Below are 20,546 nucleotides of genomic sequence, written 5' to 3' on the forward strand. Positions count from 1 at the left end.
ATTAGAGGTGCTGCCTCCCCCACTAAAATGTGAACTTGTAAAGGGCAGAGTCTGTGCCTTACTTCTCTCTGTGGGCCTGAAACACGGCTCACGGCCCACAGCAGGGCTGTGTAAGTGTCGCCTGGTGGAATGGATGGATGGGGAATTGTTGACTCTAAGGGGCTTTGGTGTCTCTTGATTTTCCAGGGTCTACCATCTTGGAAGCTTTTTTCTCTGCTCTAAGTTTGAGGGTCAAGAAAACAGCATGGGACCTGAGACAGTCAGAAGTGGGTTCTCTGTGTCCTTGGACAAACTTTCTGAGCCTCAACATCCCCATCTGTGAAATGGCCACAGTAATGCCCCCTCGGGAACTGTTGGGAGGGTGGAGGCATTGTGTACGCAGAAGCACTGTGTATGCAGGCCTGGCAAAGGGCAGACACTCGAAAGCACGACTTTGCCCTTGCGCTCCCTTGCTTGTGCACCCTGCCTCGCACCCACACAGCCCAGCACAAGACTTGGGGGTCTGGACACTTCGAACTGAGCTGGGATGGTCTGGAATCTGGATAGTAACAACCTCCACGTGGTTACTATCCATCCTGCTGTCTCCATACCAAGTTAAACCTCCCCAGAAGGAAGCCTCATTTCCAAGCACATGCCGGGAGCCCCAGGGCACTCAGCTCCTCAAGGGGAGCTGCAGAGAAGGCCCCCGCCTTGGATGAGGGAAGCAGGTGATGGCACCCTGGGGCAGTGGAGGGAGGGGCCCCGGGTCCGCTGAGCCAGGCCCTTGCTGTTGGCGCCATCTAGTGGTAGAAATCTCCCATCCCTAGAAGGTCCTTGATGAGAGCTGTGGGGTGGGAAGACCTTTAGACCCCAGGGCCTGAGGACTCCTCATTTTGGTGCATGACCCTCTGAATCCCGACTGCCTTGTCCAGCACCCACACCCCAGGGAAAGTGACTGCACACACACACACACACACACACACACACACACACATCAGCCACCTTGAATACCCAAGATGGCACTGCATGTCCGCCTGCCCTTGGTCACGGTACAGGGACTATTGCAAACTCACTGGGCCTACGTCATTTTTTATAACAGCAGAAGCTAAGGGTGAACAAAGGGAAGGAAAGCAGTCAGAAAGCAAGGAGAATATCTATCGTCTGGAGAAAAAGCCAAAGAGAATCAAGAAGAGCCCTGGGTACTTGCAAATTGCAGCTGTTCACATAAGAGTCTCTTTTACAATGTGCTTCTGCATGTGGACTCCCCTTGGACACCACTGTGTTTACAGGAGACAGGAGGGTGGGGCTGTGCCCTGATGCTTCCCGGGCTGGGCACCCAGGGCTCAGGCTCCTGCCTGGTTCTGCCCGCTCAACCCCTCAGCTCCTGGGCTGAGCCCACTGCCCACCTCCATCCTCAGAGACCCCAGGGCAGTGCCTCACACAGTCACTTCCTACCATGGCTCCCAAACGTTGCCGCATGTTAGAACCACCCAGAAGCTTTGATAAACACTGATGCCCGGCCACTGTCCGCAGACAGCCTGACTGAAGTGGTCTGGGCAGAATCCTGGGCACTGAATGCAGCCGAGGGTGACAAGGGTCCACTTGCCTAAGGACCTGGTTAAGATACAGATGCCTGAAGCTCACTTGGAATATTCAGCTTCAGCTCTTCTATGCTGGGCCCAGAATGTACATGTTGACCTGCACCTCTGGTGATTCTTGTGAGAATGGGAACCCTCGTCTTAGAGAACTGGGCCAGGGGAGGGTACGATGGGGAGATTCTAGGCCATTTTCCTTTCTTAACATGACTTTTCTAGAACATCACTTACACGCCTAACCTGTCGACAGCTTGATCAACCTTCCACAAAGCAGTCCAGGCCAGACTGCAGAACACACACCGTTTTCGGTAAGCAGGCCTCATGTAGTTAATTGAAAATGATGTACTTTGCTTTTACTGTTTTGTGAGAAAGACTGAAAAATGAAAGAAATAGAAAAGGAGCAGCTCCCCATGATAAGACCCCTAAGTGTCAGCTGGGTACTGAATGAATGTGTCCCCTCAAATTTATATGTTGACGTTCTAACCTCTCTAAAGGTCATGGTATTAGGAGGTGAGGTCTTTGGGGGGTGATGAGGTCATAAGGGTGGAGCCCTCATGGAAGGGATTAGTACCCTTTTAAAAAGGAACGCAGAGAGCTCCCTGGCTCCTTCCACCATGTGAAGACACAATGAGAAGATGCCAGTTATGAAAAGGGTCCTCATGTAGAATGTGACCATGCTGGCCTTGACCGTGGACTTCCAGCCTCCAGGACTATAAGCAATAAATTGTTGTTTGTTAGCTACCCGGTGTGTGGTTTCCTAAAGAAGCCCAAAGGGACTAAGACCATGTCTGCTACTTAACCCTCTGGGCAGGGGGGGTAATCAGTAGGCAGGTTGGAAGCAATGAATCAATCCATTTAATCATATTTATTGGACAAACTTAAGCAGATTCAAATTAAGAAGGAAAACATTTTTACAACAATAAATGGTGGTAGGCATGGGAGCAGAGAGTAGGAGGCTGGCAGTGGTGGGGTGCCACCCTGAGACCTTAATCATCCTGATCGATGATGGAGCCAGACCCCACCATCCTCTGAGAGTGTGTGTGGTTCATCGATGAACAGGGCCCTGGGACCAGGAGGAAAGGGCAGGGCACCTGCAGTGAGTGGAACCCATTTCCCAAGGCTCTGTGACCTGGGGCCGTGCTCACCCTCTCTGAGCTTCAGTTTCCTCATTTGTAAAATAGTAATGATGACAGCATCCTCCAGCAGCCCTAATGAGCAGTTGTAGTCTTACCTCCATTTTACGGATGAGGAAACTGAAGCTCAAAGAGCTTAAGTAACTTGCTCACAGTCTCACAGCTGAGAAGGGGTCTCTGAGTGTCCCCAGAGTGTCCCTCCAGAGGGACTTATCACCATGCTGCCCTACTCCTTCATTCCTTCACATTCATATCCATACATTCATTCCTCCATCCTCCCATCACACACATGTACTAAGCGTCTCCTGCGCGGTTGGTGCTCAGATGAACAAGGCGTGTGGTTCTTACCCGAAGGCAGTCACAGTATGGATACACACACAAGATTACAGCACGGGGTGGTGACAGTTGTAATTCATCTGAGCCCAAGCTTCCAGGGGTCCCCGGAAGAGGAGATGGGAGCCTCTCGCGGGGCTTTTCAGGGACAGATTGCCCTTTCTTGACTCCTAGGTGCTCAACACTGAGCCTGGCACACCGTGGGCTAGTGCTTCATGAATGGAAGGGATGGTAGAGAGCTTGGGCTTGCCCACGTTTGGGCGGCCACCCCCAGATGCTCCACCAGGGGGCAGGGTTGAGACAGGAATGGCCTGAGCCAGCCTCAGCTGGGCCCTGGGGGGTTTTCGGAAAGGGCTGCCTTGTCTGGAATCGGTTTCTGTTTTGCTCCTTCCCTGAAAAGAGGCCTCGGTGGGCAGTGGGAGAATGTGGACACAGACCTGGGTCCAGAGCTGGGGATGCCCTGTGGTCAGCCCTCTCCGACCGTTTGCTCTCACTTTTCTGGTGTAACAGGCGGCCACCATGTGACCTGGTGGACACATTTTCTGAGCATCTCCTCCTCCGAGGATACCCCTAGGGGTCTGTACCCAGGGCTTGGTAGGAATGCCCTGCAGGTGGGGTCACCGTCTTGGAAAACTCTTAGCTCAACCCCCCCCAAGGCACCTGGCCTGAGTGTTTGGAGGACCCAGCACTGCCCAGAGCCTTCCATGCTCACTCTGGTTCCGATGGCAGGATCTCTAGGGACGTGAGGCCCAGCGCTGGCCAGGCTGCACGTCTTGGGAGGTGGAAGGTTTGTAGAGCTTTTCTGCTAATTAGTTTTACAAACATGCAGTCTTATGAGCGTCTGTTTGGAAAAGTCGACTTTATATGGAGAAGGTAGAAAGGGCAGGAAGCCAGATTTCTTTCCAAATAACGAGCCCTCATGAATTTGTTCATTCATCAAATGAATATAAAGCATCTACAAAGTTCCCCGTATAAAGTCTCAGGGAGCGCCCAGCCTCCCCAGGAGACAGGAGTATGAAAAAGGCAATTGCATTATAGAGCAAGGATCAGAAACCAGCCCCCAGGGACATCCCACCCACAGCATTTTTTGTAACAGACTAGAACAGGTTCTACACTTTTAAAAGGCTGTAAAAAAAAACAAAAAAGAAGATTCCATGGAAAGCCTGTAGTCCACAAAGCTTAGGATATTTACTCTCTGGTCTTTTTTTAGGAAATGATCGCTCACTTCTGTTATAGAGTGACAGTGCTATTAATAAGAGCTAACCCTGACGGAGTGCATAGCCAGTGGTGGGCATTTCTACCAGGGTTATGTATAATCAAACTTAAAACGTGTTCATTCTTTTTTGGGGACGTGTTCAAATATTTACACTGTTGGGAGAATAATATAATGAATCTCACATACCTATTCCCGCTTCAATAATTATCAACCAACCTCTGTCCATCTCCTTTCCTCTATTTCTCCCGCCTACACACATACTTTTTCATTCTTGAGAATTTCAAAGCAAATCTCAGACATCATGTGATTTTACCTGAAATTCTTCAGAGAGTGTCTCTAAAGTATGGAGAATTAAAACAAAACAAAACAAAACAATTTTCACACCAATTAACTTAGTTTGGTTACAATTTTGTAATTTTCCCTATAGCAAATACTTAGTCCGTATTCAGACTTCACTGATTATCTCAAAGCTTTAAAAAAAAATCAGATGGTTTCTATGAATCAAGATCAAAATGAGGTCTACATGGTCTGCGTTTTGCCTTTTATGCCTCTTTTATTAGCTTCCACGCTAAGTCATCTAGTCGTTGTGAGAACCCTAAGAGGCAGGCTGCTTTTATAATCATCTCCCCCAGTTTACAGATAAGTAAACTGAGCCACAGAAAGGTCAGATCATTTGCCCAAGACCATTCACAAGTGGCAGAGTTGGGATCTGAACCAGTATCAGTCTCTTAAGGCATCACACCCAAGGGCCACAAGGCGGGGTGTCTCAGCAGAGTCTAGGGTCTATGAGAGCAAGGTGAGAAGGGAAGGGATGGGGCCGTGGAAGCAGGGAGGGCTTCCTGGAGGAGGAGCCATTTGGTCTGCATCTTTAAAGGATGACTGAGAATTGACCAGAACGGCAAAGAGAACATCCAAGCTGAGGAATGGCATGAGCAGGGGCGCGCGGGTGCTTCAAAGTGGCATGGAGCAGGAATGACCAGTGCACCGTTGCTGGGGCTTAGGGCTCAAGGACACGGGGAAGGCAAGCAGGCCTCATGGCCAGAGGACCTAAGGGTCATGCCTGGGACGTGTGCGCCTGCTGGGGGGAAAACGGGGATCTCTCCTGAGTCAGCCAACCCACTGTGCCAGGCAATGACCAGAACACCCCTGTAAGGGCAGCGCTGATGGTCTCCATTTGACAGATGGGGAAACTGAGGCCCGTGGAGGTTAGAGACACAGCAAGACAATTATACACTCTGTTCTGACTCTGGGTCTCGTATTCCCCCAGCAACCTCTAAGAGACCCTGTTCTTGCCTGATTTCCAGTTCATTCAACTCACGAAAAGGAGCAGAGAGCCTTCCACATCCCAGGCCTGGCTGTGGTGGTGGCCATGGCTGACCAGGGAGGGGACCAGCCCTGGAGCAAGAGCTAGTACAGACACAGGGGGAAGAAGTTGCCCTCTGAGCTTAAGCCTGTTCTGCATACAAGGGAAGAGCTAGCAGCCGTCCAGTAGCACAGAGGGAACCGTCTTCAGCCCCTATGGGTGGACCTGTAGGTGGGAGGCCCTGGGCTGCAGCCCTGATGCTGAGACTGTGGCCTTGGACGAGCTGCTTGCCCCCCTGACAGGGCAGGGGCAAGTGGGCTGAGGCAATCCCTCTGGCGCTGTCTGACTCTGACCATCGGCTCACTGAGCTGGGCCTCCGATAAGGCCTCCCCTCCATCCACTGCCTGGACCCCGACCGCCCCCCCTTCCCTCCTCCTGGATGGAGCCCTGTCTCGGGTGGGGAGGGCAGAACGTGGACAAGAGGCTGGGGCACAGAACACCCTGCGAAGGGGTCGTGCCAGCCCTGTGTGGGGAGCTTGGGGGTGTTCTTGAAGCGTGGATCGCAGGGAGGTCATCAAAATGTGTGCCTCTGTTTCCAAGTCTGTAAAGTGGGGGTGATACTCAGTGAGGCTCAGTGAGCTCTGTGTGGTCTTCAGCCCCCAGCGAGGTCCCAGCAAGGGTTGGTGCTTTTGATCCTTTAAGAGCTGAAGTTTGCAGTTGTCAGGACGTGGCTACTTGGGGTATAGGGCCAGAGACAGCTGGAGTGAGTGTGTGTGTGTGTGTATGGGGGGCAGATCTGAACACCAAGGGCAGCAGTAGGGAGGACGTGTAGACGGCTGCAGTCCCCAGTCCACATAGAACCCACCCACCAGCTTCTGCTGTCCAGGAGCTCTCGGAAAAGCCTAGAAGACAGCACCCCAACCCCAAAGCACCCTGATCATCACTCTCTCATCGCGGCCCCCAAGCTCCTTCTCGACGCGTGCTCAGCATCCAACCTGCATTCTCTGCCTCTGTCGCTGGGGCTCTGTGAGTCGGGCTTTTAGGTCCCTTGTATGGATGAAAAGCTGAGGCCCAGCCCGGAGGTGGGGGGCTGGCTCTCAGCCCCAGGTGCTGTGCCGCCATCTCCCCTCGGCCACCACTCCATCCTGCCGGGAGCACGGGCAGAGTGGGTTTCTCGTCTCCACTTTCAGATGAAGAAATCCAGGCTCAGAGATGAAACCAAAGCCTAGACTAGAATGGGGTCTTGTGACTCCTTGCTCTGTGCTCAGGAACCACGTGGCTATGGCTATGGCTATGGCTCGCTGATCAGTCCTCTTAGTGACCGGGTCCGAGCGGGGAGCTGGAGGCCCTGGGTAGGGAGAAAAGCGTGGATAACGGCGCAGGTTTCTCACGGGGCAGATGGAGGCACTATTCACGGAGATGGGGAGGCAGGTGGGACTAAGCTCTTAATGGTATTTACAAGGATGCTTCTCGAACCTGCGAGGCCTCAAGGATTGACTGTGGTCGAAAGTATCAAAACTCTGGAGTCCTGGATGGCTGCTCAACCAGCTCAGTAGGCCCAGGGGAGCCACCGTTGGTCTTTGCAGCAGCGTCCGGGCATCCTAAGGACCAGGCCTGACCGGGTACCACTGAGATGGCGGGACCCTTGGAGATTAAGCTGGTGGTATGCTTTCCAGTTTTATGAGACCAGGAGTACGCTCAGAGAGTTGAAAGAGGAGACGTGGGAAAAAGGGAGAATATCTGGGGACACCTTGAAGGGAGGAAGCATATCTAGAGGAACATTCCAGAGCATGGGCTTTTGGGGTATCAGGCCAACCATACTCTTAATGAAGAGGCAGCAGTATGCGTTCCCTTACGAGAATCATGGCACCCGAGCCCTGTGACTGGCCCACCTGATGAATGAGTTGTGGCCCCTAGGAGTGGCTCACGCCTCCAGCTGGAAGCAAGTTTGGGGTCAAGTCCAACCTCCTCATTTTCAAGATTAGCAAATGAGCGCTATGAAGGCAAGTGGCTTGTCTGATGTCACGGTGATGACTAGCTCTCTGCGCGAGCGCATTATTCTGCCCCAGGAGCAGGATCTGAGTCCCAGCTCTCTCAGAATATTCCTCCACCCTTAGACCACTTCCTTCCTCCTGCCCCTTTCAGCCCTGGGCGGGCTCAGGGCACATGGCCCTTCTCTCCACTCTAAGACCCGATGCAGGATTATGGGAGGGGCAGGGGAGGACCCCTCCCTTCCTGTCCTTTGGGCCTGGGCTCTCGTTTCCTCCGTCTTCCCCCTTATACCACCACCAAGGCCGAGCAGAGCCCAGGCCCATGCCCCAAGCCTGGACTTGCTTCCAGATTAGGGGGATGAGATGAGCAGATTTTATCACATCCCCTGGAATGCCCATTATTCACATTTGAGAGGCCCAGTTCCTTCTCTGATTCTGTCTCTCTTCCCCCCCACCCCACCCCCGCCACGATGGAAGGAAGAAGCGTAGGAGAGCTGGTAGATTATCAGGACGTCGCGGCTGGAGGAGATACCAGAGTCTCTCTAATTCGATGGTTTTGGAAACCATGTGTGTGTAAGAATCTTCAAGGTGCCAGTTAATGTACAGGTGGGGGTGGGGGTGGGAGGTGGGAGGTCTCCCCAGGAATTCAGGCTCAGGGCCCCAACGTTAGGTTTTTTTCTTCTGCAAGCCCTCTAAGCTTCCCTGTCAGATTTTCAACACATTCGTCTGTGCTAGGGAAAAAAATCTACCTCCAACACGTGAGCCGTCCTTGTCGGTAGGGACTGAGTTAACCATCTATCGCCACATCTCTAGAAATAGGAAGGGTCTGGGCACATAGCCGCACTGTTAACACCCATGGAACAAGTGAATGGATGGTCTATGAAAATCACTGTCATTGTCAACCTGACTCAGGGTTGTAAGACACAAGTCTCCCCTTCAAGCCTCACCATCACCACCATCACCATCAACATTATCACCACCATCACCATCAGTATTTCTTTCTCCTACGTGATAATCCAGAAGCGTTCACTGACTCCCTCTACATGTTCTGGGAAGCTGGCCAGGAAACCTCGAGATCTTCTGAAGACCAGCTCAGCACTGAGCCCAGCACAGCCCACCAATTATTCTGCCCCCACCCTTGCCCACCTGGTACTGAGCCTGGGGTCTTTACCCTTTATTCTTTAAGCCTCCCAAGAGGATTAGCACCCAAGAAGTGAGTACTAACATTATGCCGTTTTACAGATGAAGAAATTGGCTCAGAGAGGCTGGGTTACTTGTCTGAGGGTGCACAGCTTGCAAGGAGAGGAGCTCAGTATTTTCCCTTCCCCACCTATTACGACCGTTCTATGTACACTTGTGTCTTTCCAGGACAACACTGTCTAGTAAAACATAATGTGAGTTCTGAATGGAATTTTACATTTTCTAGCAGCCACACTAAAACGTAAAGGTGAAATTTATTTTCATGATATATTTTGTTTAGCCCAATATCTTGAAAGTATTATCATTTCAACATGGAGTCAACAGAAAAAATTATCATGAGAATTTCACGGTCTTGTATTCACACTAAGTCTTTGAAATCCAGTGTGTATTTTAGCCTTTCGGCTCAGCTGGGACCAGCCACATCTCAGCTGCCCAGCAGCCTCATGTAACAAGTGGCTATTGGTTGGGCAGTGCAGGTCTGGACTCTAATAAGCCTGCCTTGTAGGTGTGTGGTTTTCAAGGGAGCTGATGTACGCAGATGCAGCGGATACAGTGCCCAGGACACAGTGAGCGCTGGATCAGTGTTAGCCCTCATCGTCATCCATGTTACTGGGACAGACTGTGCTCCACGGGAGCTGCTGAATGAATGAACAGTGTGCTGAAGCCTCGCCCGCAGACGTCTGCAGTGTTATACGGTTCTCTTGTGGGCCTTCCTACCCGGCTTTACTTCCTGGGTTGTGGTTGGCATCCCTCCCAGCTCCTCCCACGATCCCACCCTGGACCACTGCTGGCTCACCTCCCTGCTCCCATATGTAACCTACAGTGTGTGTAGCAGCCCCTTCCCAGCGCTCAGAGAGATGGCAAAGCTTCCTGGGAGGAATTCCAGGGTTTCTGTTTGTACAAAGACAGCCTCCTGGCCTTTCCTGAAACCTGGAGGTGATGCCGCTGACAGCCTGGAGGTACTGCCCAGCTCAAGGTCAGGATCGGGTCTCCCAAGGAGCACCGTTCCCGTGCCCATTCCAGAGGGTGAGCCCTCACCAAGGTCCGTGCCCAGGTGGAAAATGCCAGCCCGAGCTGCGCTCTCGCCAGCATCCTGGACAAGCAGTGGGCGGGAGGGGCCCAGAGCTGGGAGCAGAGTGTCCAATCTGACGGAAGAGGCTCTGAGCAGGGAGCTGGTGGGTGTGGGGTTTGAAATGCTAGCTCAGATCCCAGCTATACACAGGAAGTGTAAAGAAGCCATGTTGCTTATGCTCCTGCAAACTTTTCAAAGGGATGTGCCACTTACCCGGGGCCACGTGATTCTGTAGTTGGTCTGAGGGGCTGAAAGTGGGTTTGCATTTCACACTCAGCCCACGTATCCTCAAGCACACACACACACACACACACACACACACACACACACACACACACCATGGGGCTTTATACCTTCAGACAAGCCACAGTCACTTGCACATGCATGCTTTTACCCCTGTGCGCACCAACACACATTTCTATGGGAGAAGGTATATGGGTCTCAGCTGTACACAGACAACCAGAGACCTAATGTGTGCCCTGGAATTTATCAGCACAGCGTTCATGTACCTGGTCATATGCTTCTGAGAGGCTTCCCTCAAGCAGCCCTGTGTTCACTCCTCGGCAACGGGGAACTTGATGGGGCTCGGGTTGTCAGCCCCGATTAACAAGAGAGGACGGGAATGTCCGAGTGGTTAGGGGACTTGCTGTAAGCTCAGTAGGGTCACGGACTTTGTGCTTCTCATATTTGCAGAAGTACATGGACCAGGGAGGCAAGAGGCTGTGTTGTTGAGAGCTGACCTAGGTTCAAAGGTCAGCTCCACAGATTACTAGCTGTGTGACCTTGGGCAAATTACTTAACCTCTCTGAGCTTTAGTTTTTATCTACAAAGGAAGGTGATTACATCTGCTTAACAGTATTGCTATGAGAATTTAGGAGGTGCTTAATAAATAATCATAAATGTCACGTGGATGAACTGAGGAAGGTCTTACGTATATAAATATATAGGCTTTGGCGCAGTGCTTGGCAACCCCCCCCCCCAAATGTAGACCCTCTCTCTTAGCACAAGGGAGGTACTTACTACATGTAGAAGGAAGAAAAGAACAAAGAGATGGAAAAACAAGGTCTTTCTGTAGCTCACCTTTATCATATGTTACATTCCTGAGTACACTTGGCTACGTTTCTGAGCTCACTGCCCTGTCCTGCTCCTGGATTTATCTCTTCCTGGGTTGGCCTCTTCCTCCTTCAATTACGGAACTTTTCGATAATGTTTTACTATCCGACAGGGCAAGTCCCCCCTCACAATTCGACTTCCTAGAAGTTTTCTTGGCAATTCTCATGAACCTTTTCTTCCACATGGACACATCTATCATCATTTTTTTCCATTAAAACCTCAGTGGGACCTTGAATGGACTCACATTCCCTTTATGTATGAGTCTGGGGAAGATGACCACAGATGGAACTTGGCTCTGAAGGAAAGTACAGGTTGACCTTTGTCTCCCAGCCCTCACTGGGGGGTTAAGGCTCTATCCGGAGAGCTCCTGAATCAGATAACAGTGTTGCAGGCGGGAAGTATGGGTCCCCACAGAAGGTCCCCGGACAGGGGCACCGAAGAGAGGTACCTTGTCTCCTCCCAGAAACCTTCCCTCCATCCTGCTGCCTGGGTCTGTCTGGACTCCCAGCTCCTGTGCTGTGCGTCCCCTCGGCTGAGCCTGTGGGCCTGTACCCCCTCTTCCCTACTGCAGATTGCTCTGAGGAGGTACCTGGGGTTCCCGTGTACTTGGACCCCCCCACATACTTCTCTCCTTCTCCTCACTCAGACCTCACTACCCTACCCCTCTCACCTCTTCTCCATCCACCCCCTGTCCTCCCAGACATTGCAACCCTGAAATAAAGGCTGATATGGTATCTTCTGGGTGCTTCAGTTTTCAGGAAAGCTATGGAAGAGAGAGTGGGATTTGGCAGGAAACGATCTGAGTTTGAGCCGTCCCACTTATTAATTGTGAGACCCTGGGCAAGTCCCTTATTTGCCCTGTCTCCATTTCTTTCATTTGTAAAATGGAATTAATATCCTTTTTTAAAAAACTTTTTATTTTATATTGGAGCATACTTGATTAACAATGTTGTGTTAGTTTCAGGTGTACAGCACAGTGATTCGGTTATACGTATAATGTATCTATTCTTTTTCAAATCCTTTTCCCAGTTAGCTTGTTATAGAATATTGAGCAGAGTTCCCTGTGCTCTACAGTAGGTCCTTGTTGGTCGTCCATTTTAAATACAGCAGTGTGTACATGTCAACCCCAAACTCCAAACTCCCTAAAAGTTCCCTGACCAGGGATGGAACCCGTGCCCCCTGAATTGGGGGGGCAGAGTCTTAACCACTGGACTGCCAGGGAAGTCCCTTCTTCTTTTTTTTTTTTTTGGTAGGATGGTTCAGCACCAGCTACATTCAGAAGCCGCATAAGTTACGGAGGATTTAACAGCAAGTCACCCAGACGCCCTCCCTGATCTCATCAATGCACACTACCGTGCTTGGAGGAATATCCATCACCCAGCGCCTATGAGCAACTGGCCTGTGGTCAGCCGTCAGCTCTCAGCCTCAGATCTGGTTGATTCAGAACCAGCGTCTTTGAGCCCACGGGCAAGTAGCTTACCCCCAAGCCTCAGCTTCCTCATCTAGGAGTGGGGCACATCAGTCCCCAAGAAAGCTGTCCATGGGTAATAAACTCCCTCTTGCCATCCTCCCTCGTTCTCTTGGCCTTACTACTGGCAGCAGGCCCTGGCCCGGGCTGTGGGATCTTGGATTCAGAAGCTCTTCACAGCTGCCCACCTCCTGCCCGCCCCGTGCCTGCTCCAAGCCTCGAGCCAGCCGCCTGGCTCTGTGCTGCCACGTGTCTTACTCCCTGGCTTCTCGGAGGTGCAGACCTTCCTCCCTTCCCCTCCGTGTGCCTTGGGATGGAGGTGGGAGAGAGAGAACCCTTAGGGTTCCCCTGAAACAGCGGGCTTCCTCTGCAGACCCGAATGTACATGCTTCATAAACTGTAGAGGGCTGTGCAAGCCCAAGGCGGCCGCATTTGGGTTAGAGAATCAGCACAAGCACTGTTTGCGCAAGTTAGTGCTTTTGTTGAGAGCTGATATTATCCCTTCCAACTTTTCTTGGCCTTTTCTAACTCCCCCACCCCCCCACCCCCTGCCTTGTAGCATCTCCGACACTTGGAAACTCATTTTCCAAACTCAAAGACTAGAAGTCTAACAATAGTTTTCCTTACTTTATGCTGCTCAGAGAGGGTGAGTGACTAGCCCAAGGTCACACAGCCAGTCTGGGCATTCCTACGTCTGGCGTCCAGGCTCCCTGACTCTGTTCCTTTGAGTGTCCCTTTCTGCTGCATTTCAGGTGGGAATAAAAGGCGTGGAAGTCCTGTTCGTTTTGTTTCCCCAGGTGCTGGCTCTGCTCCTCCCCTTGCCGGGATCAGCTGTCCCCAGCAGCCCTACTCCTCACCCTGGGCCTCGCCCTTGCTCCTCAGTGGACACCTCCCTGCCCCCTAACATTCCAGCCCTTCTCATCCTGCCCACCCATGCAGCAGGACCGGTGGAGATGGGAGCTGGGACCCCTCTCCGTGCCCCTCCGGGCAGGACTCACCATGGCCGGGGTGCTGCCCACTGCTCCTACTGCTGTCACTGCCACCAGCGCCCACGGCAGGAACCACCTCATGCCTGGAGGTCAGTGGCCAAGGCATCTACGGAGCAGCCCAGAGGATCCGGCCACCTCTCGGGGGAGCTGGGCCGAGACTGACCTGGCCCATCGGGAGTGCCAGATATGCCTCTTCCCGCAGCCCTGAGGGGGTTTTATTAAAGCAAGATCTGACGTCAGGGTTAAGGACAAACCCTGCATTTTCCTCTGAAAAAACTTTTCCTGCCTCTCTCTCTCTCTCTTTTTTTTTTTTTCTTTCTTCCCTCTGTCCCCACCTCCAGCCCAAGCTTGGCCAGCCTCCCCGGCTCTGACAGCTCTTAAAGGGAAAGTTACAGGGCTATGATTTCACATCAGGGCGGTAAATTCTCACAGAAGGAGCTGGGGTCATCCTGCCTAGGCGTTTCTCAAAGGTGGGGCGGGGGAGATGGTGGGAGGGTACCAGGCGGAGGTGGAGATACAGTTACAGGGGCCAGCGCTGGCACGGGCTTTGAAAGCGCTCCCAGTGGAGAAAATAAACTCCCTTCCATTCCCTCCCGGCTGCTCCTACTTCTGGTTTGCATTTGTCATCTTTCACTCCTCTCTCCCTGGCTGCAAGCAAAGGAGGGTGGCTTTAGTCCACTGATCATGAAATGGTATGAATTCACAAATGAGCTCAGGGCTGGGGCCCTGGTTACCATCATCACCTCCTCTACAAATTAAAGCTCTGGTTTCCAATTTACAGGCGTTCCCGCCCCTGCTTTTAGCCTGAAGCCCTTGGGTACTGGAGCTGTCTCCCCATGTCTGGGTGCCTGTTACCCCTGGTGGGTTGGGGTGCCTGGCCTTCACCCCTTGCTGGACACTTGCCACACTGGTGAGGAGTCTCCTTTGGAGCCTGGTCTGCCCTCGTCCAGCCCGCTCATCCCCACGTGGACCTCAGCCACAGCCTCCTGACTGGTCCCCCAGCCTCCTGTTCATTACGTCCACACTTCTCAGAGCCACCAGAACAATCCTTGGCAAATGGAACCAAGGTGATGGCGGTCTCCTGGCTCCAGCCTCCCAAAGCCTGCCCATTGACTTAGCATGGCATTCCCAGCCCTTGCGTGGCCTCCAGGCCAGCAGCCTCCCTCATCTCTTCTCCTTCCATTCTCCCTCCCCTGCGCTACACTCGGCCTCGGTGGACTCCTTGCTGTTCCTCTCACACCCCAGAAAATTCTCATCTCTGGACCTCAGTGGGAACTCTCTCCCCTGTGGTTTTCATAACAATTACACCATCTCTTCCCTTTTACTGTAACATACACAAGGGGATGCTGAACGATGTGTGTCTGCTCGGAGGTGGTGGCAGGCTTGTGCCTGTGGAGGGAGAATATGACCATAGACACAACCTCCATAAGAGGTGACTCTGATGATCTCTCCATTCATTGACTTAGGGGTGGGCCTCTCACCCAATTCTGGCCAATGAGACAGAAAGAGGACTCTGCTGGGGGCTCCTAGAAAGGACTCCATTCCTCAGGAGGAGAAAAATCTTCTCTATGCATTCTCTTTCTTCCTTGAGTTCAAAGTTGATGGCTGGAGCTGCAGCAGTCATCTTGTGCATATAAGGCACAAGCTGGAGGATGAAAAGCCAACATGCTGAGGATGGTAGAGCAGAAGGAGGGAAAGAACCTGGGTCCTTGGAACTTAAGGTGTTACTGAATTCAACCTGGACCTTCAGACTTCCCACTGTATGAATTAATTTGATGACTTACTGCTTAAGCCATAGATTAAGAGTAATTTGCTCATATAATCCTAATGAATATACGGGATTTGTAGAAATCATGTATGTAAAGTGGCAGTGGGGTATCTGTCACAAAGAAACTGCCCAGTAAACATCAATCCTCATTTTCTTCTCATGAACTCACTTGATGCTCTTAAAACAAATTCCATGAGGCAAGCACTGCGGAAAAGTGTCATTAAAGGAATCACCCAAAGTGTTAGGTGCTAATCCAGGTTCAGTGACCCTTTGATGAGCACCAGGTATGTAGAGGCCCTGTACTAAGAGATAGCTCATGACCACAAGGTGGACGGTATTACTACCCCATGTTATGGGGGAGGGGAAGCGGGAACTCAGAGATGCCAGGTGATGTCAGGACATGCACTAAAGTAGGGGCAGGAGGGGGGCTGGAACCAAAGTCTTTGAACCCTGACAGCGACTGAGCCCTTCCAAGCCGGCTTCACCGGCTAAAGTCCCTCAATGTTCTGTAATAAGAGTAAAGCTGAGCCCAGAGAATGCCAGGATCGCTTTTAGGAAGTCTGATTGCAACAAGCACTTGCAACAGATCCCCCAAATCATGATCGAAGTGCTGGCCCCTTGTGCCTGCCGGTGAACCTCAGATGGCTCAGCTGCCGTTCTTCATTGCCAAGGAAACCTGCAGCAAGCTGACAGCTGACACAGTGAGCCAGGCAGGGCAGTGGGTTAGGAGGGAAAGCGCCTGGGGCGCCACCGCAGCCCTGCTGCTCACCTGTGGGCCTTGGACAACCGGCAGTCTCTCTGTGCTCAGTTTTTTCTTTTCTTTTTTTTTTTTTTGCGTTATGCGGGCCTCTCACTGTTGTGGCCTCTCCCGTCGCGGAACAGAGGCTCCGGATGCGCAGGCTCAGCGGCCATGGCTCACGGGCCTACCCGCTCCGCGGCATGTGGGATCTTCCCGGACGGGGGCACGAACCCGTGTACCCTGTATCAGCAGGCGGGCTCTCAACCACTGCCACTGCGCCACCAGGGAAGCCGTCTCTGTGTTCAGTTTTGTTTGCTTGAAGAAGCAGGAGAATATTAGTGCCTACCCTGTGTGATTGTCGGGAGGCCCCCTAAGCAGACAATTTGGCGTGTCCCAGCATTTGCGAGTGCAGGAGCCAGGATGGGTCGCATCCCAGGCCGGTCTGATTGGGTGGCCTTGTGCCCATCCTACGTCAGGGCTTAGGCGTCTTGGCAGACCTCGTGTTGCAGCCTGGGTGTGTGTCTGGGGTCAGCCTTGGTGAGTGTGGGTCCAGGACCTGGCACTTCCCGCTCATGAGCTGGGCAATCTCTAAGTGACTGGCTGGTGGTGACCGGAACAGTAGCTGCATTTATGGAGCATCTATTGCGCCCCTGGAGACACTTGCCATTTCACTGAATCCTCATCTCAAGTCATCTCATGCCCGTTCTACAGATGAGGAAACTGAGGCATGGAGAGATGAAATAAATTTCCCCAGCCATTTGGCTCACGCATGGCAAAATTGTCATCAGGACTTAGACCTGTGTGACTCCAAAACAATTTTTTTTCCAAGTAGATGAAGCTGTCTCATGAGTGGAACCAATAAGGGAATAAATGCAGGAATGAATGAATACAGTAGCTGGACAGACAGATGGGCAGATGGACAAATGACTGAATGTGTGAGTAGATGATTCCACTGTTAGGAATATTCCATTTCCCAGGTCTCCCCAGGATGTGCTCCTCATTTTTAGTTTTCCGCATCCGTGTGCCCCTTCTCGGACCACTCTGCCTAACTCTTCAGCTCCATCACCCACTGGCTTCCTTCACCGCCCTGGCCCAAGCGCCACTGCTTGTTTGTTCAGCTATTGACTGTCTCCCTCCTGGGCTATGAGATCCACGGGCAAGGCCAGGCTAACACCTATCTGCCTCTCTAGGCTGAAGCCCAGCAACACGCAGAACCCGGCACAGCACGTGTTAGAGGCAGACTTCAAGTGAAGGGCCAGGTGAATGAAGGAGGCAGACGAATGACGTGGTGATGGGAGGGATGGATTGAGGAAGGAAGGAAGAAAAGGAGGGAGGGAGGAAATAAAAGGAAGGAAGGAAGAAAAGGAGGAAGGCGGGCAGGCCTAGAGGAAGAGACCAGCAAGACCATGTGCCTCTGCTTCTCAAAGTGCCTGGAAGTCTGCGTAGCACATAGTAGGTCTTCAGAGTCCATTTATGGAAAGAGGAAGCTCAGGAGTACAGGAAAGACGGGGCTGAGCTGTGTCTAGTTGACAGCAGGAATGTGTGGTGGGGCTGGGTGACAGACTGCATCACCCAGGCGTGCGGCCCAGGGCCATCGCACAGTGTTATTTATCTCCTTGTCTGTAATTCATTTCTATCTGCACTGCAGAGGGTTCACGGTGCGCTGCCTAGGCCACACAGGGCCCCTCTGAGTCCAGCACTTGCTGCTCCCCTCATCCCCATTTCCCACACCTCTCCCCACACTCGACAGTAGGATCCACATCCCTGAGCAATGTGCATGTATATGGCCTTATAAAGTATGGAATGGTTGTCAATTTAATAATCGCGTGTAAAGCACTAATGACGTGCTAAGCTCTGCTCTGAGAATCTCTCAGGTCGGTGCTCATTTCATCCCCTCTTTACATTTGGGGAAATCGAGGCACGAGGAGCTAAAGGACCGTGCAGGAGGTGACACAGCAGGCACGCAGCAGAGAGCTGATGCGTGGCAGAGAGAGGACACGTGTGAGTTTGTACTCTAGGTAAAGGGCGGGATGCTCCAGCCCCGTCATTTCTCCTTTCCCCCGGTCTGTTCCAGTTTTCCGACCTCTCTGGCTACCTCTTTCCAGTGTGTGGCTTCTGACCGTCACCCTGGTTTCCCCAGTGTGCGACCTTTGGGTCCTGTTTCATCCCATCCCCCTAGTGAGGGGCCCTCCTGTGACCTCCGACTCCCCACCTGCCAGGCCTGCTGGGGAGTTTCTCTGGGATTTAGGCCTCACCCTTAGCTGTTCCCGTTGTTGATGCTGTTCCCATGTGGCATCAAGTCCATGGTTCAGGGCTGCCTGCACAAGCCTGGGTCAGTCTCCTGCCCCCTGCCACTCTCCTGCTGTGTGACCTTGGGGAAGTCACATAATCTCTCTGTGTGCTGGCTTCCTCATCCCTAAAACAGGGATGAGAGAGGTATTGATCACTCTGAATTGCTCCTCGCACAGGGTAAGTGCTGTGGGAGGATGTATTAGACACGCTTAGCTCATAGTAGATGCTCAATAAAGCCCCTGGTCCGTGATGAATATTCTTCTTCGGACTCTGGGCCGGGAGTGCTTCAAGGGCAGGGTCTGGACGAGGGCGTCCAGGTCTGGGCCCTGCAACCTGACCTGACACAGAGCAGGCACTCGGGACGTATGTGGCGGGGAGGACAGAGGCTGGGGTGGGGACAGTGTCAGGGCTCTGGCCTCATTGCCCGAGGAGGCCACGGCTCCACTTCCGCCTCTCCCGGCCGAGGGTCCCTGCGTCCAGCTGTTCGTAAGCTCTCTTTCAGTCTGAGCCCAACCTCTCAGCGGTTTCTCTAACAGACCTCCCAGAGCAGCTGTAAATAAATTCCAAAGAGCGGCTGGTGGAGGGGGTTTAAGAACAGAGGCCTGTTGAAAGCATTGCGACGCCAAACAATAAGGCCTCCTTGACCAGAGCCAGATGCACAGAGAATTCCAGAGACGCTCGGGACCAGGCATCCAGAGACCCCGGATCTGCTCACATCCTATTTGTTTGTCATTTATTTGTCCCACGAATGTGCACGGAGCCCATACAGTATGGCGGCACGATGCCAGCTCCCGGGGCTACTCAGATGCACACCCCACACCCCGGCCGGGCCAGCAGAGGCCACTTCCGCTGAACCAACACGGCTGCTTTAGAAAGCAGAGGATTTGGGACTGGCCTGCTCTGCCTTCCGCCTCCCTGTGATGCTGGCGCGGTGGCACAGGTGGGGCTCTACCTCTCCTCCTGGGGCCTAAGCGAGAATGGAGACACTGATGAAGGGTGACCCTGGGCTCCAGGTCTGCTCAGAGGTCAAGGTCAAGGTAACTGTCCCTCCTGCCCCAGACTAAACAGCTAGGACGGCTCTGGGAGGGTCACTGGGCAGCCCCTGGCCGGCTCCACAGCTGCTACTCATTTCTTGAGCTGCGACTGACTTGGACAGAAGCTCACCTCTAGCGCCAGCCTTGGCTACAGGTAGGGGCCCCCAGGGAAGGTGGAAGAGAAGAGCAAGGGCTTTGGGGTTAGGGGGGCCGGCGTCAAACTCTCGCTTTGTTATGTACAAGCTGGGAGATCCTGGGGAAGCCACTTCACCTCTCTGAGCCTCAGTTTTCCTATCAGTAAAATGGGGGTGATGATAATGGCTACCTCCCAGGGTTGTGATGGAGATGAATTTAGTGCTCAGCATGTGGTAGATGCCGAATATATGGTTGTTATTAATATTCCTCTTTGCTCTTCATCACAGACACTCTTCCAGTGTCCTCCGCCCGGGTCACCTTGATCCCTCCCCTCCAGCTATGAGTCTCCTGTCCTCAGCAGGGCTGAGGTTGGGACACAGCGTCCCCTGTTCTTCACCCCGCCTCCTCCAGTAAAATCTCCCAGTCCTCAGGGCGAGTGTTTCTGCTGGTCTCTTTGACGAAATTGACTGGGGGTGTGCGCAGGTGAGGAAAGAGAAATGAAACCGGTGAGACAGAGGCAGCAGTGCTGGCTGGCCTGACTCACTCCCTGCTGGCCCCTGACAACACCCTGGGAATTCTCCCCTAAAGGGGAGGCAGGGTCACCTCACTGAAGACCCCTTCAGAACCACATGTAAATGTGTCCTGAACTCTCCCACCCAGAGACCCCCTCCAGCCCTGGACCTGGGCTCCAGCTACAAGGATTCCTGGGCAAAAGCAAGGCGCTGCTGTGGGTGGTAGAAGGGACACAGGGTCACAGGACACCCTTGTCATCTCTACGCCCCCTGGGAGCTGGCCCTTTGCTAGGCATGCAGAGTCACTCAGTAGACGTTAGTTACAAAAACAAAGCTCCCTCACCCTCTTAGAGATGGATAATGCCATCTATTGCATGGGATTTCTGTGAGCATTAAATCAAAGAAAGTGCTTCCGATCCCTGGGATAGGAGTTGACACAGGTTGCTTCTATGTGTTAGGTTCTCCCCCAAGCTCTCCCATTTTTTTTTTTAAAGACTTTAGTTTTTAGAGCAGTTTTAGGGTTAAAACAAAATTGAGAGGAAGGCACAGAAATTTCCTATATACCCACGGACCACACAAACGTATAGCCTCCCCCATTATAAAGATCACTCACTAGAATGGTACCTTTCTTACCAAGGATGAACTGACATTCTTGCATCATTATCACCCAGAGT

The sequence above is a fragment of the Delphinapterus leucas genome, chromosome 17 (assembly GCF_059928025.1).
Source record: "Delphinapterus leucas isolate spDelLeu-1000000601 "Yukka" chromosome 17, BTC_Dleu_Yukka2, whole genome shotgun sequence".
NCBI classification, from domain to species: Eukaryota; Metazoa; Chordata; class Mammalia; order Artiodactyla; family Monodontidae; genus Delphinapterus; species Delphinapterus leucas.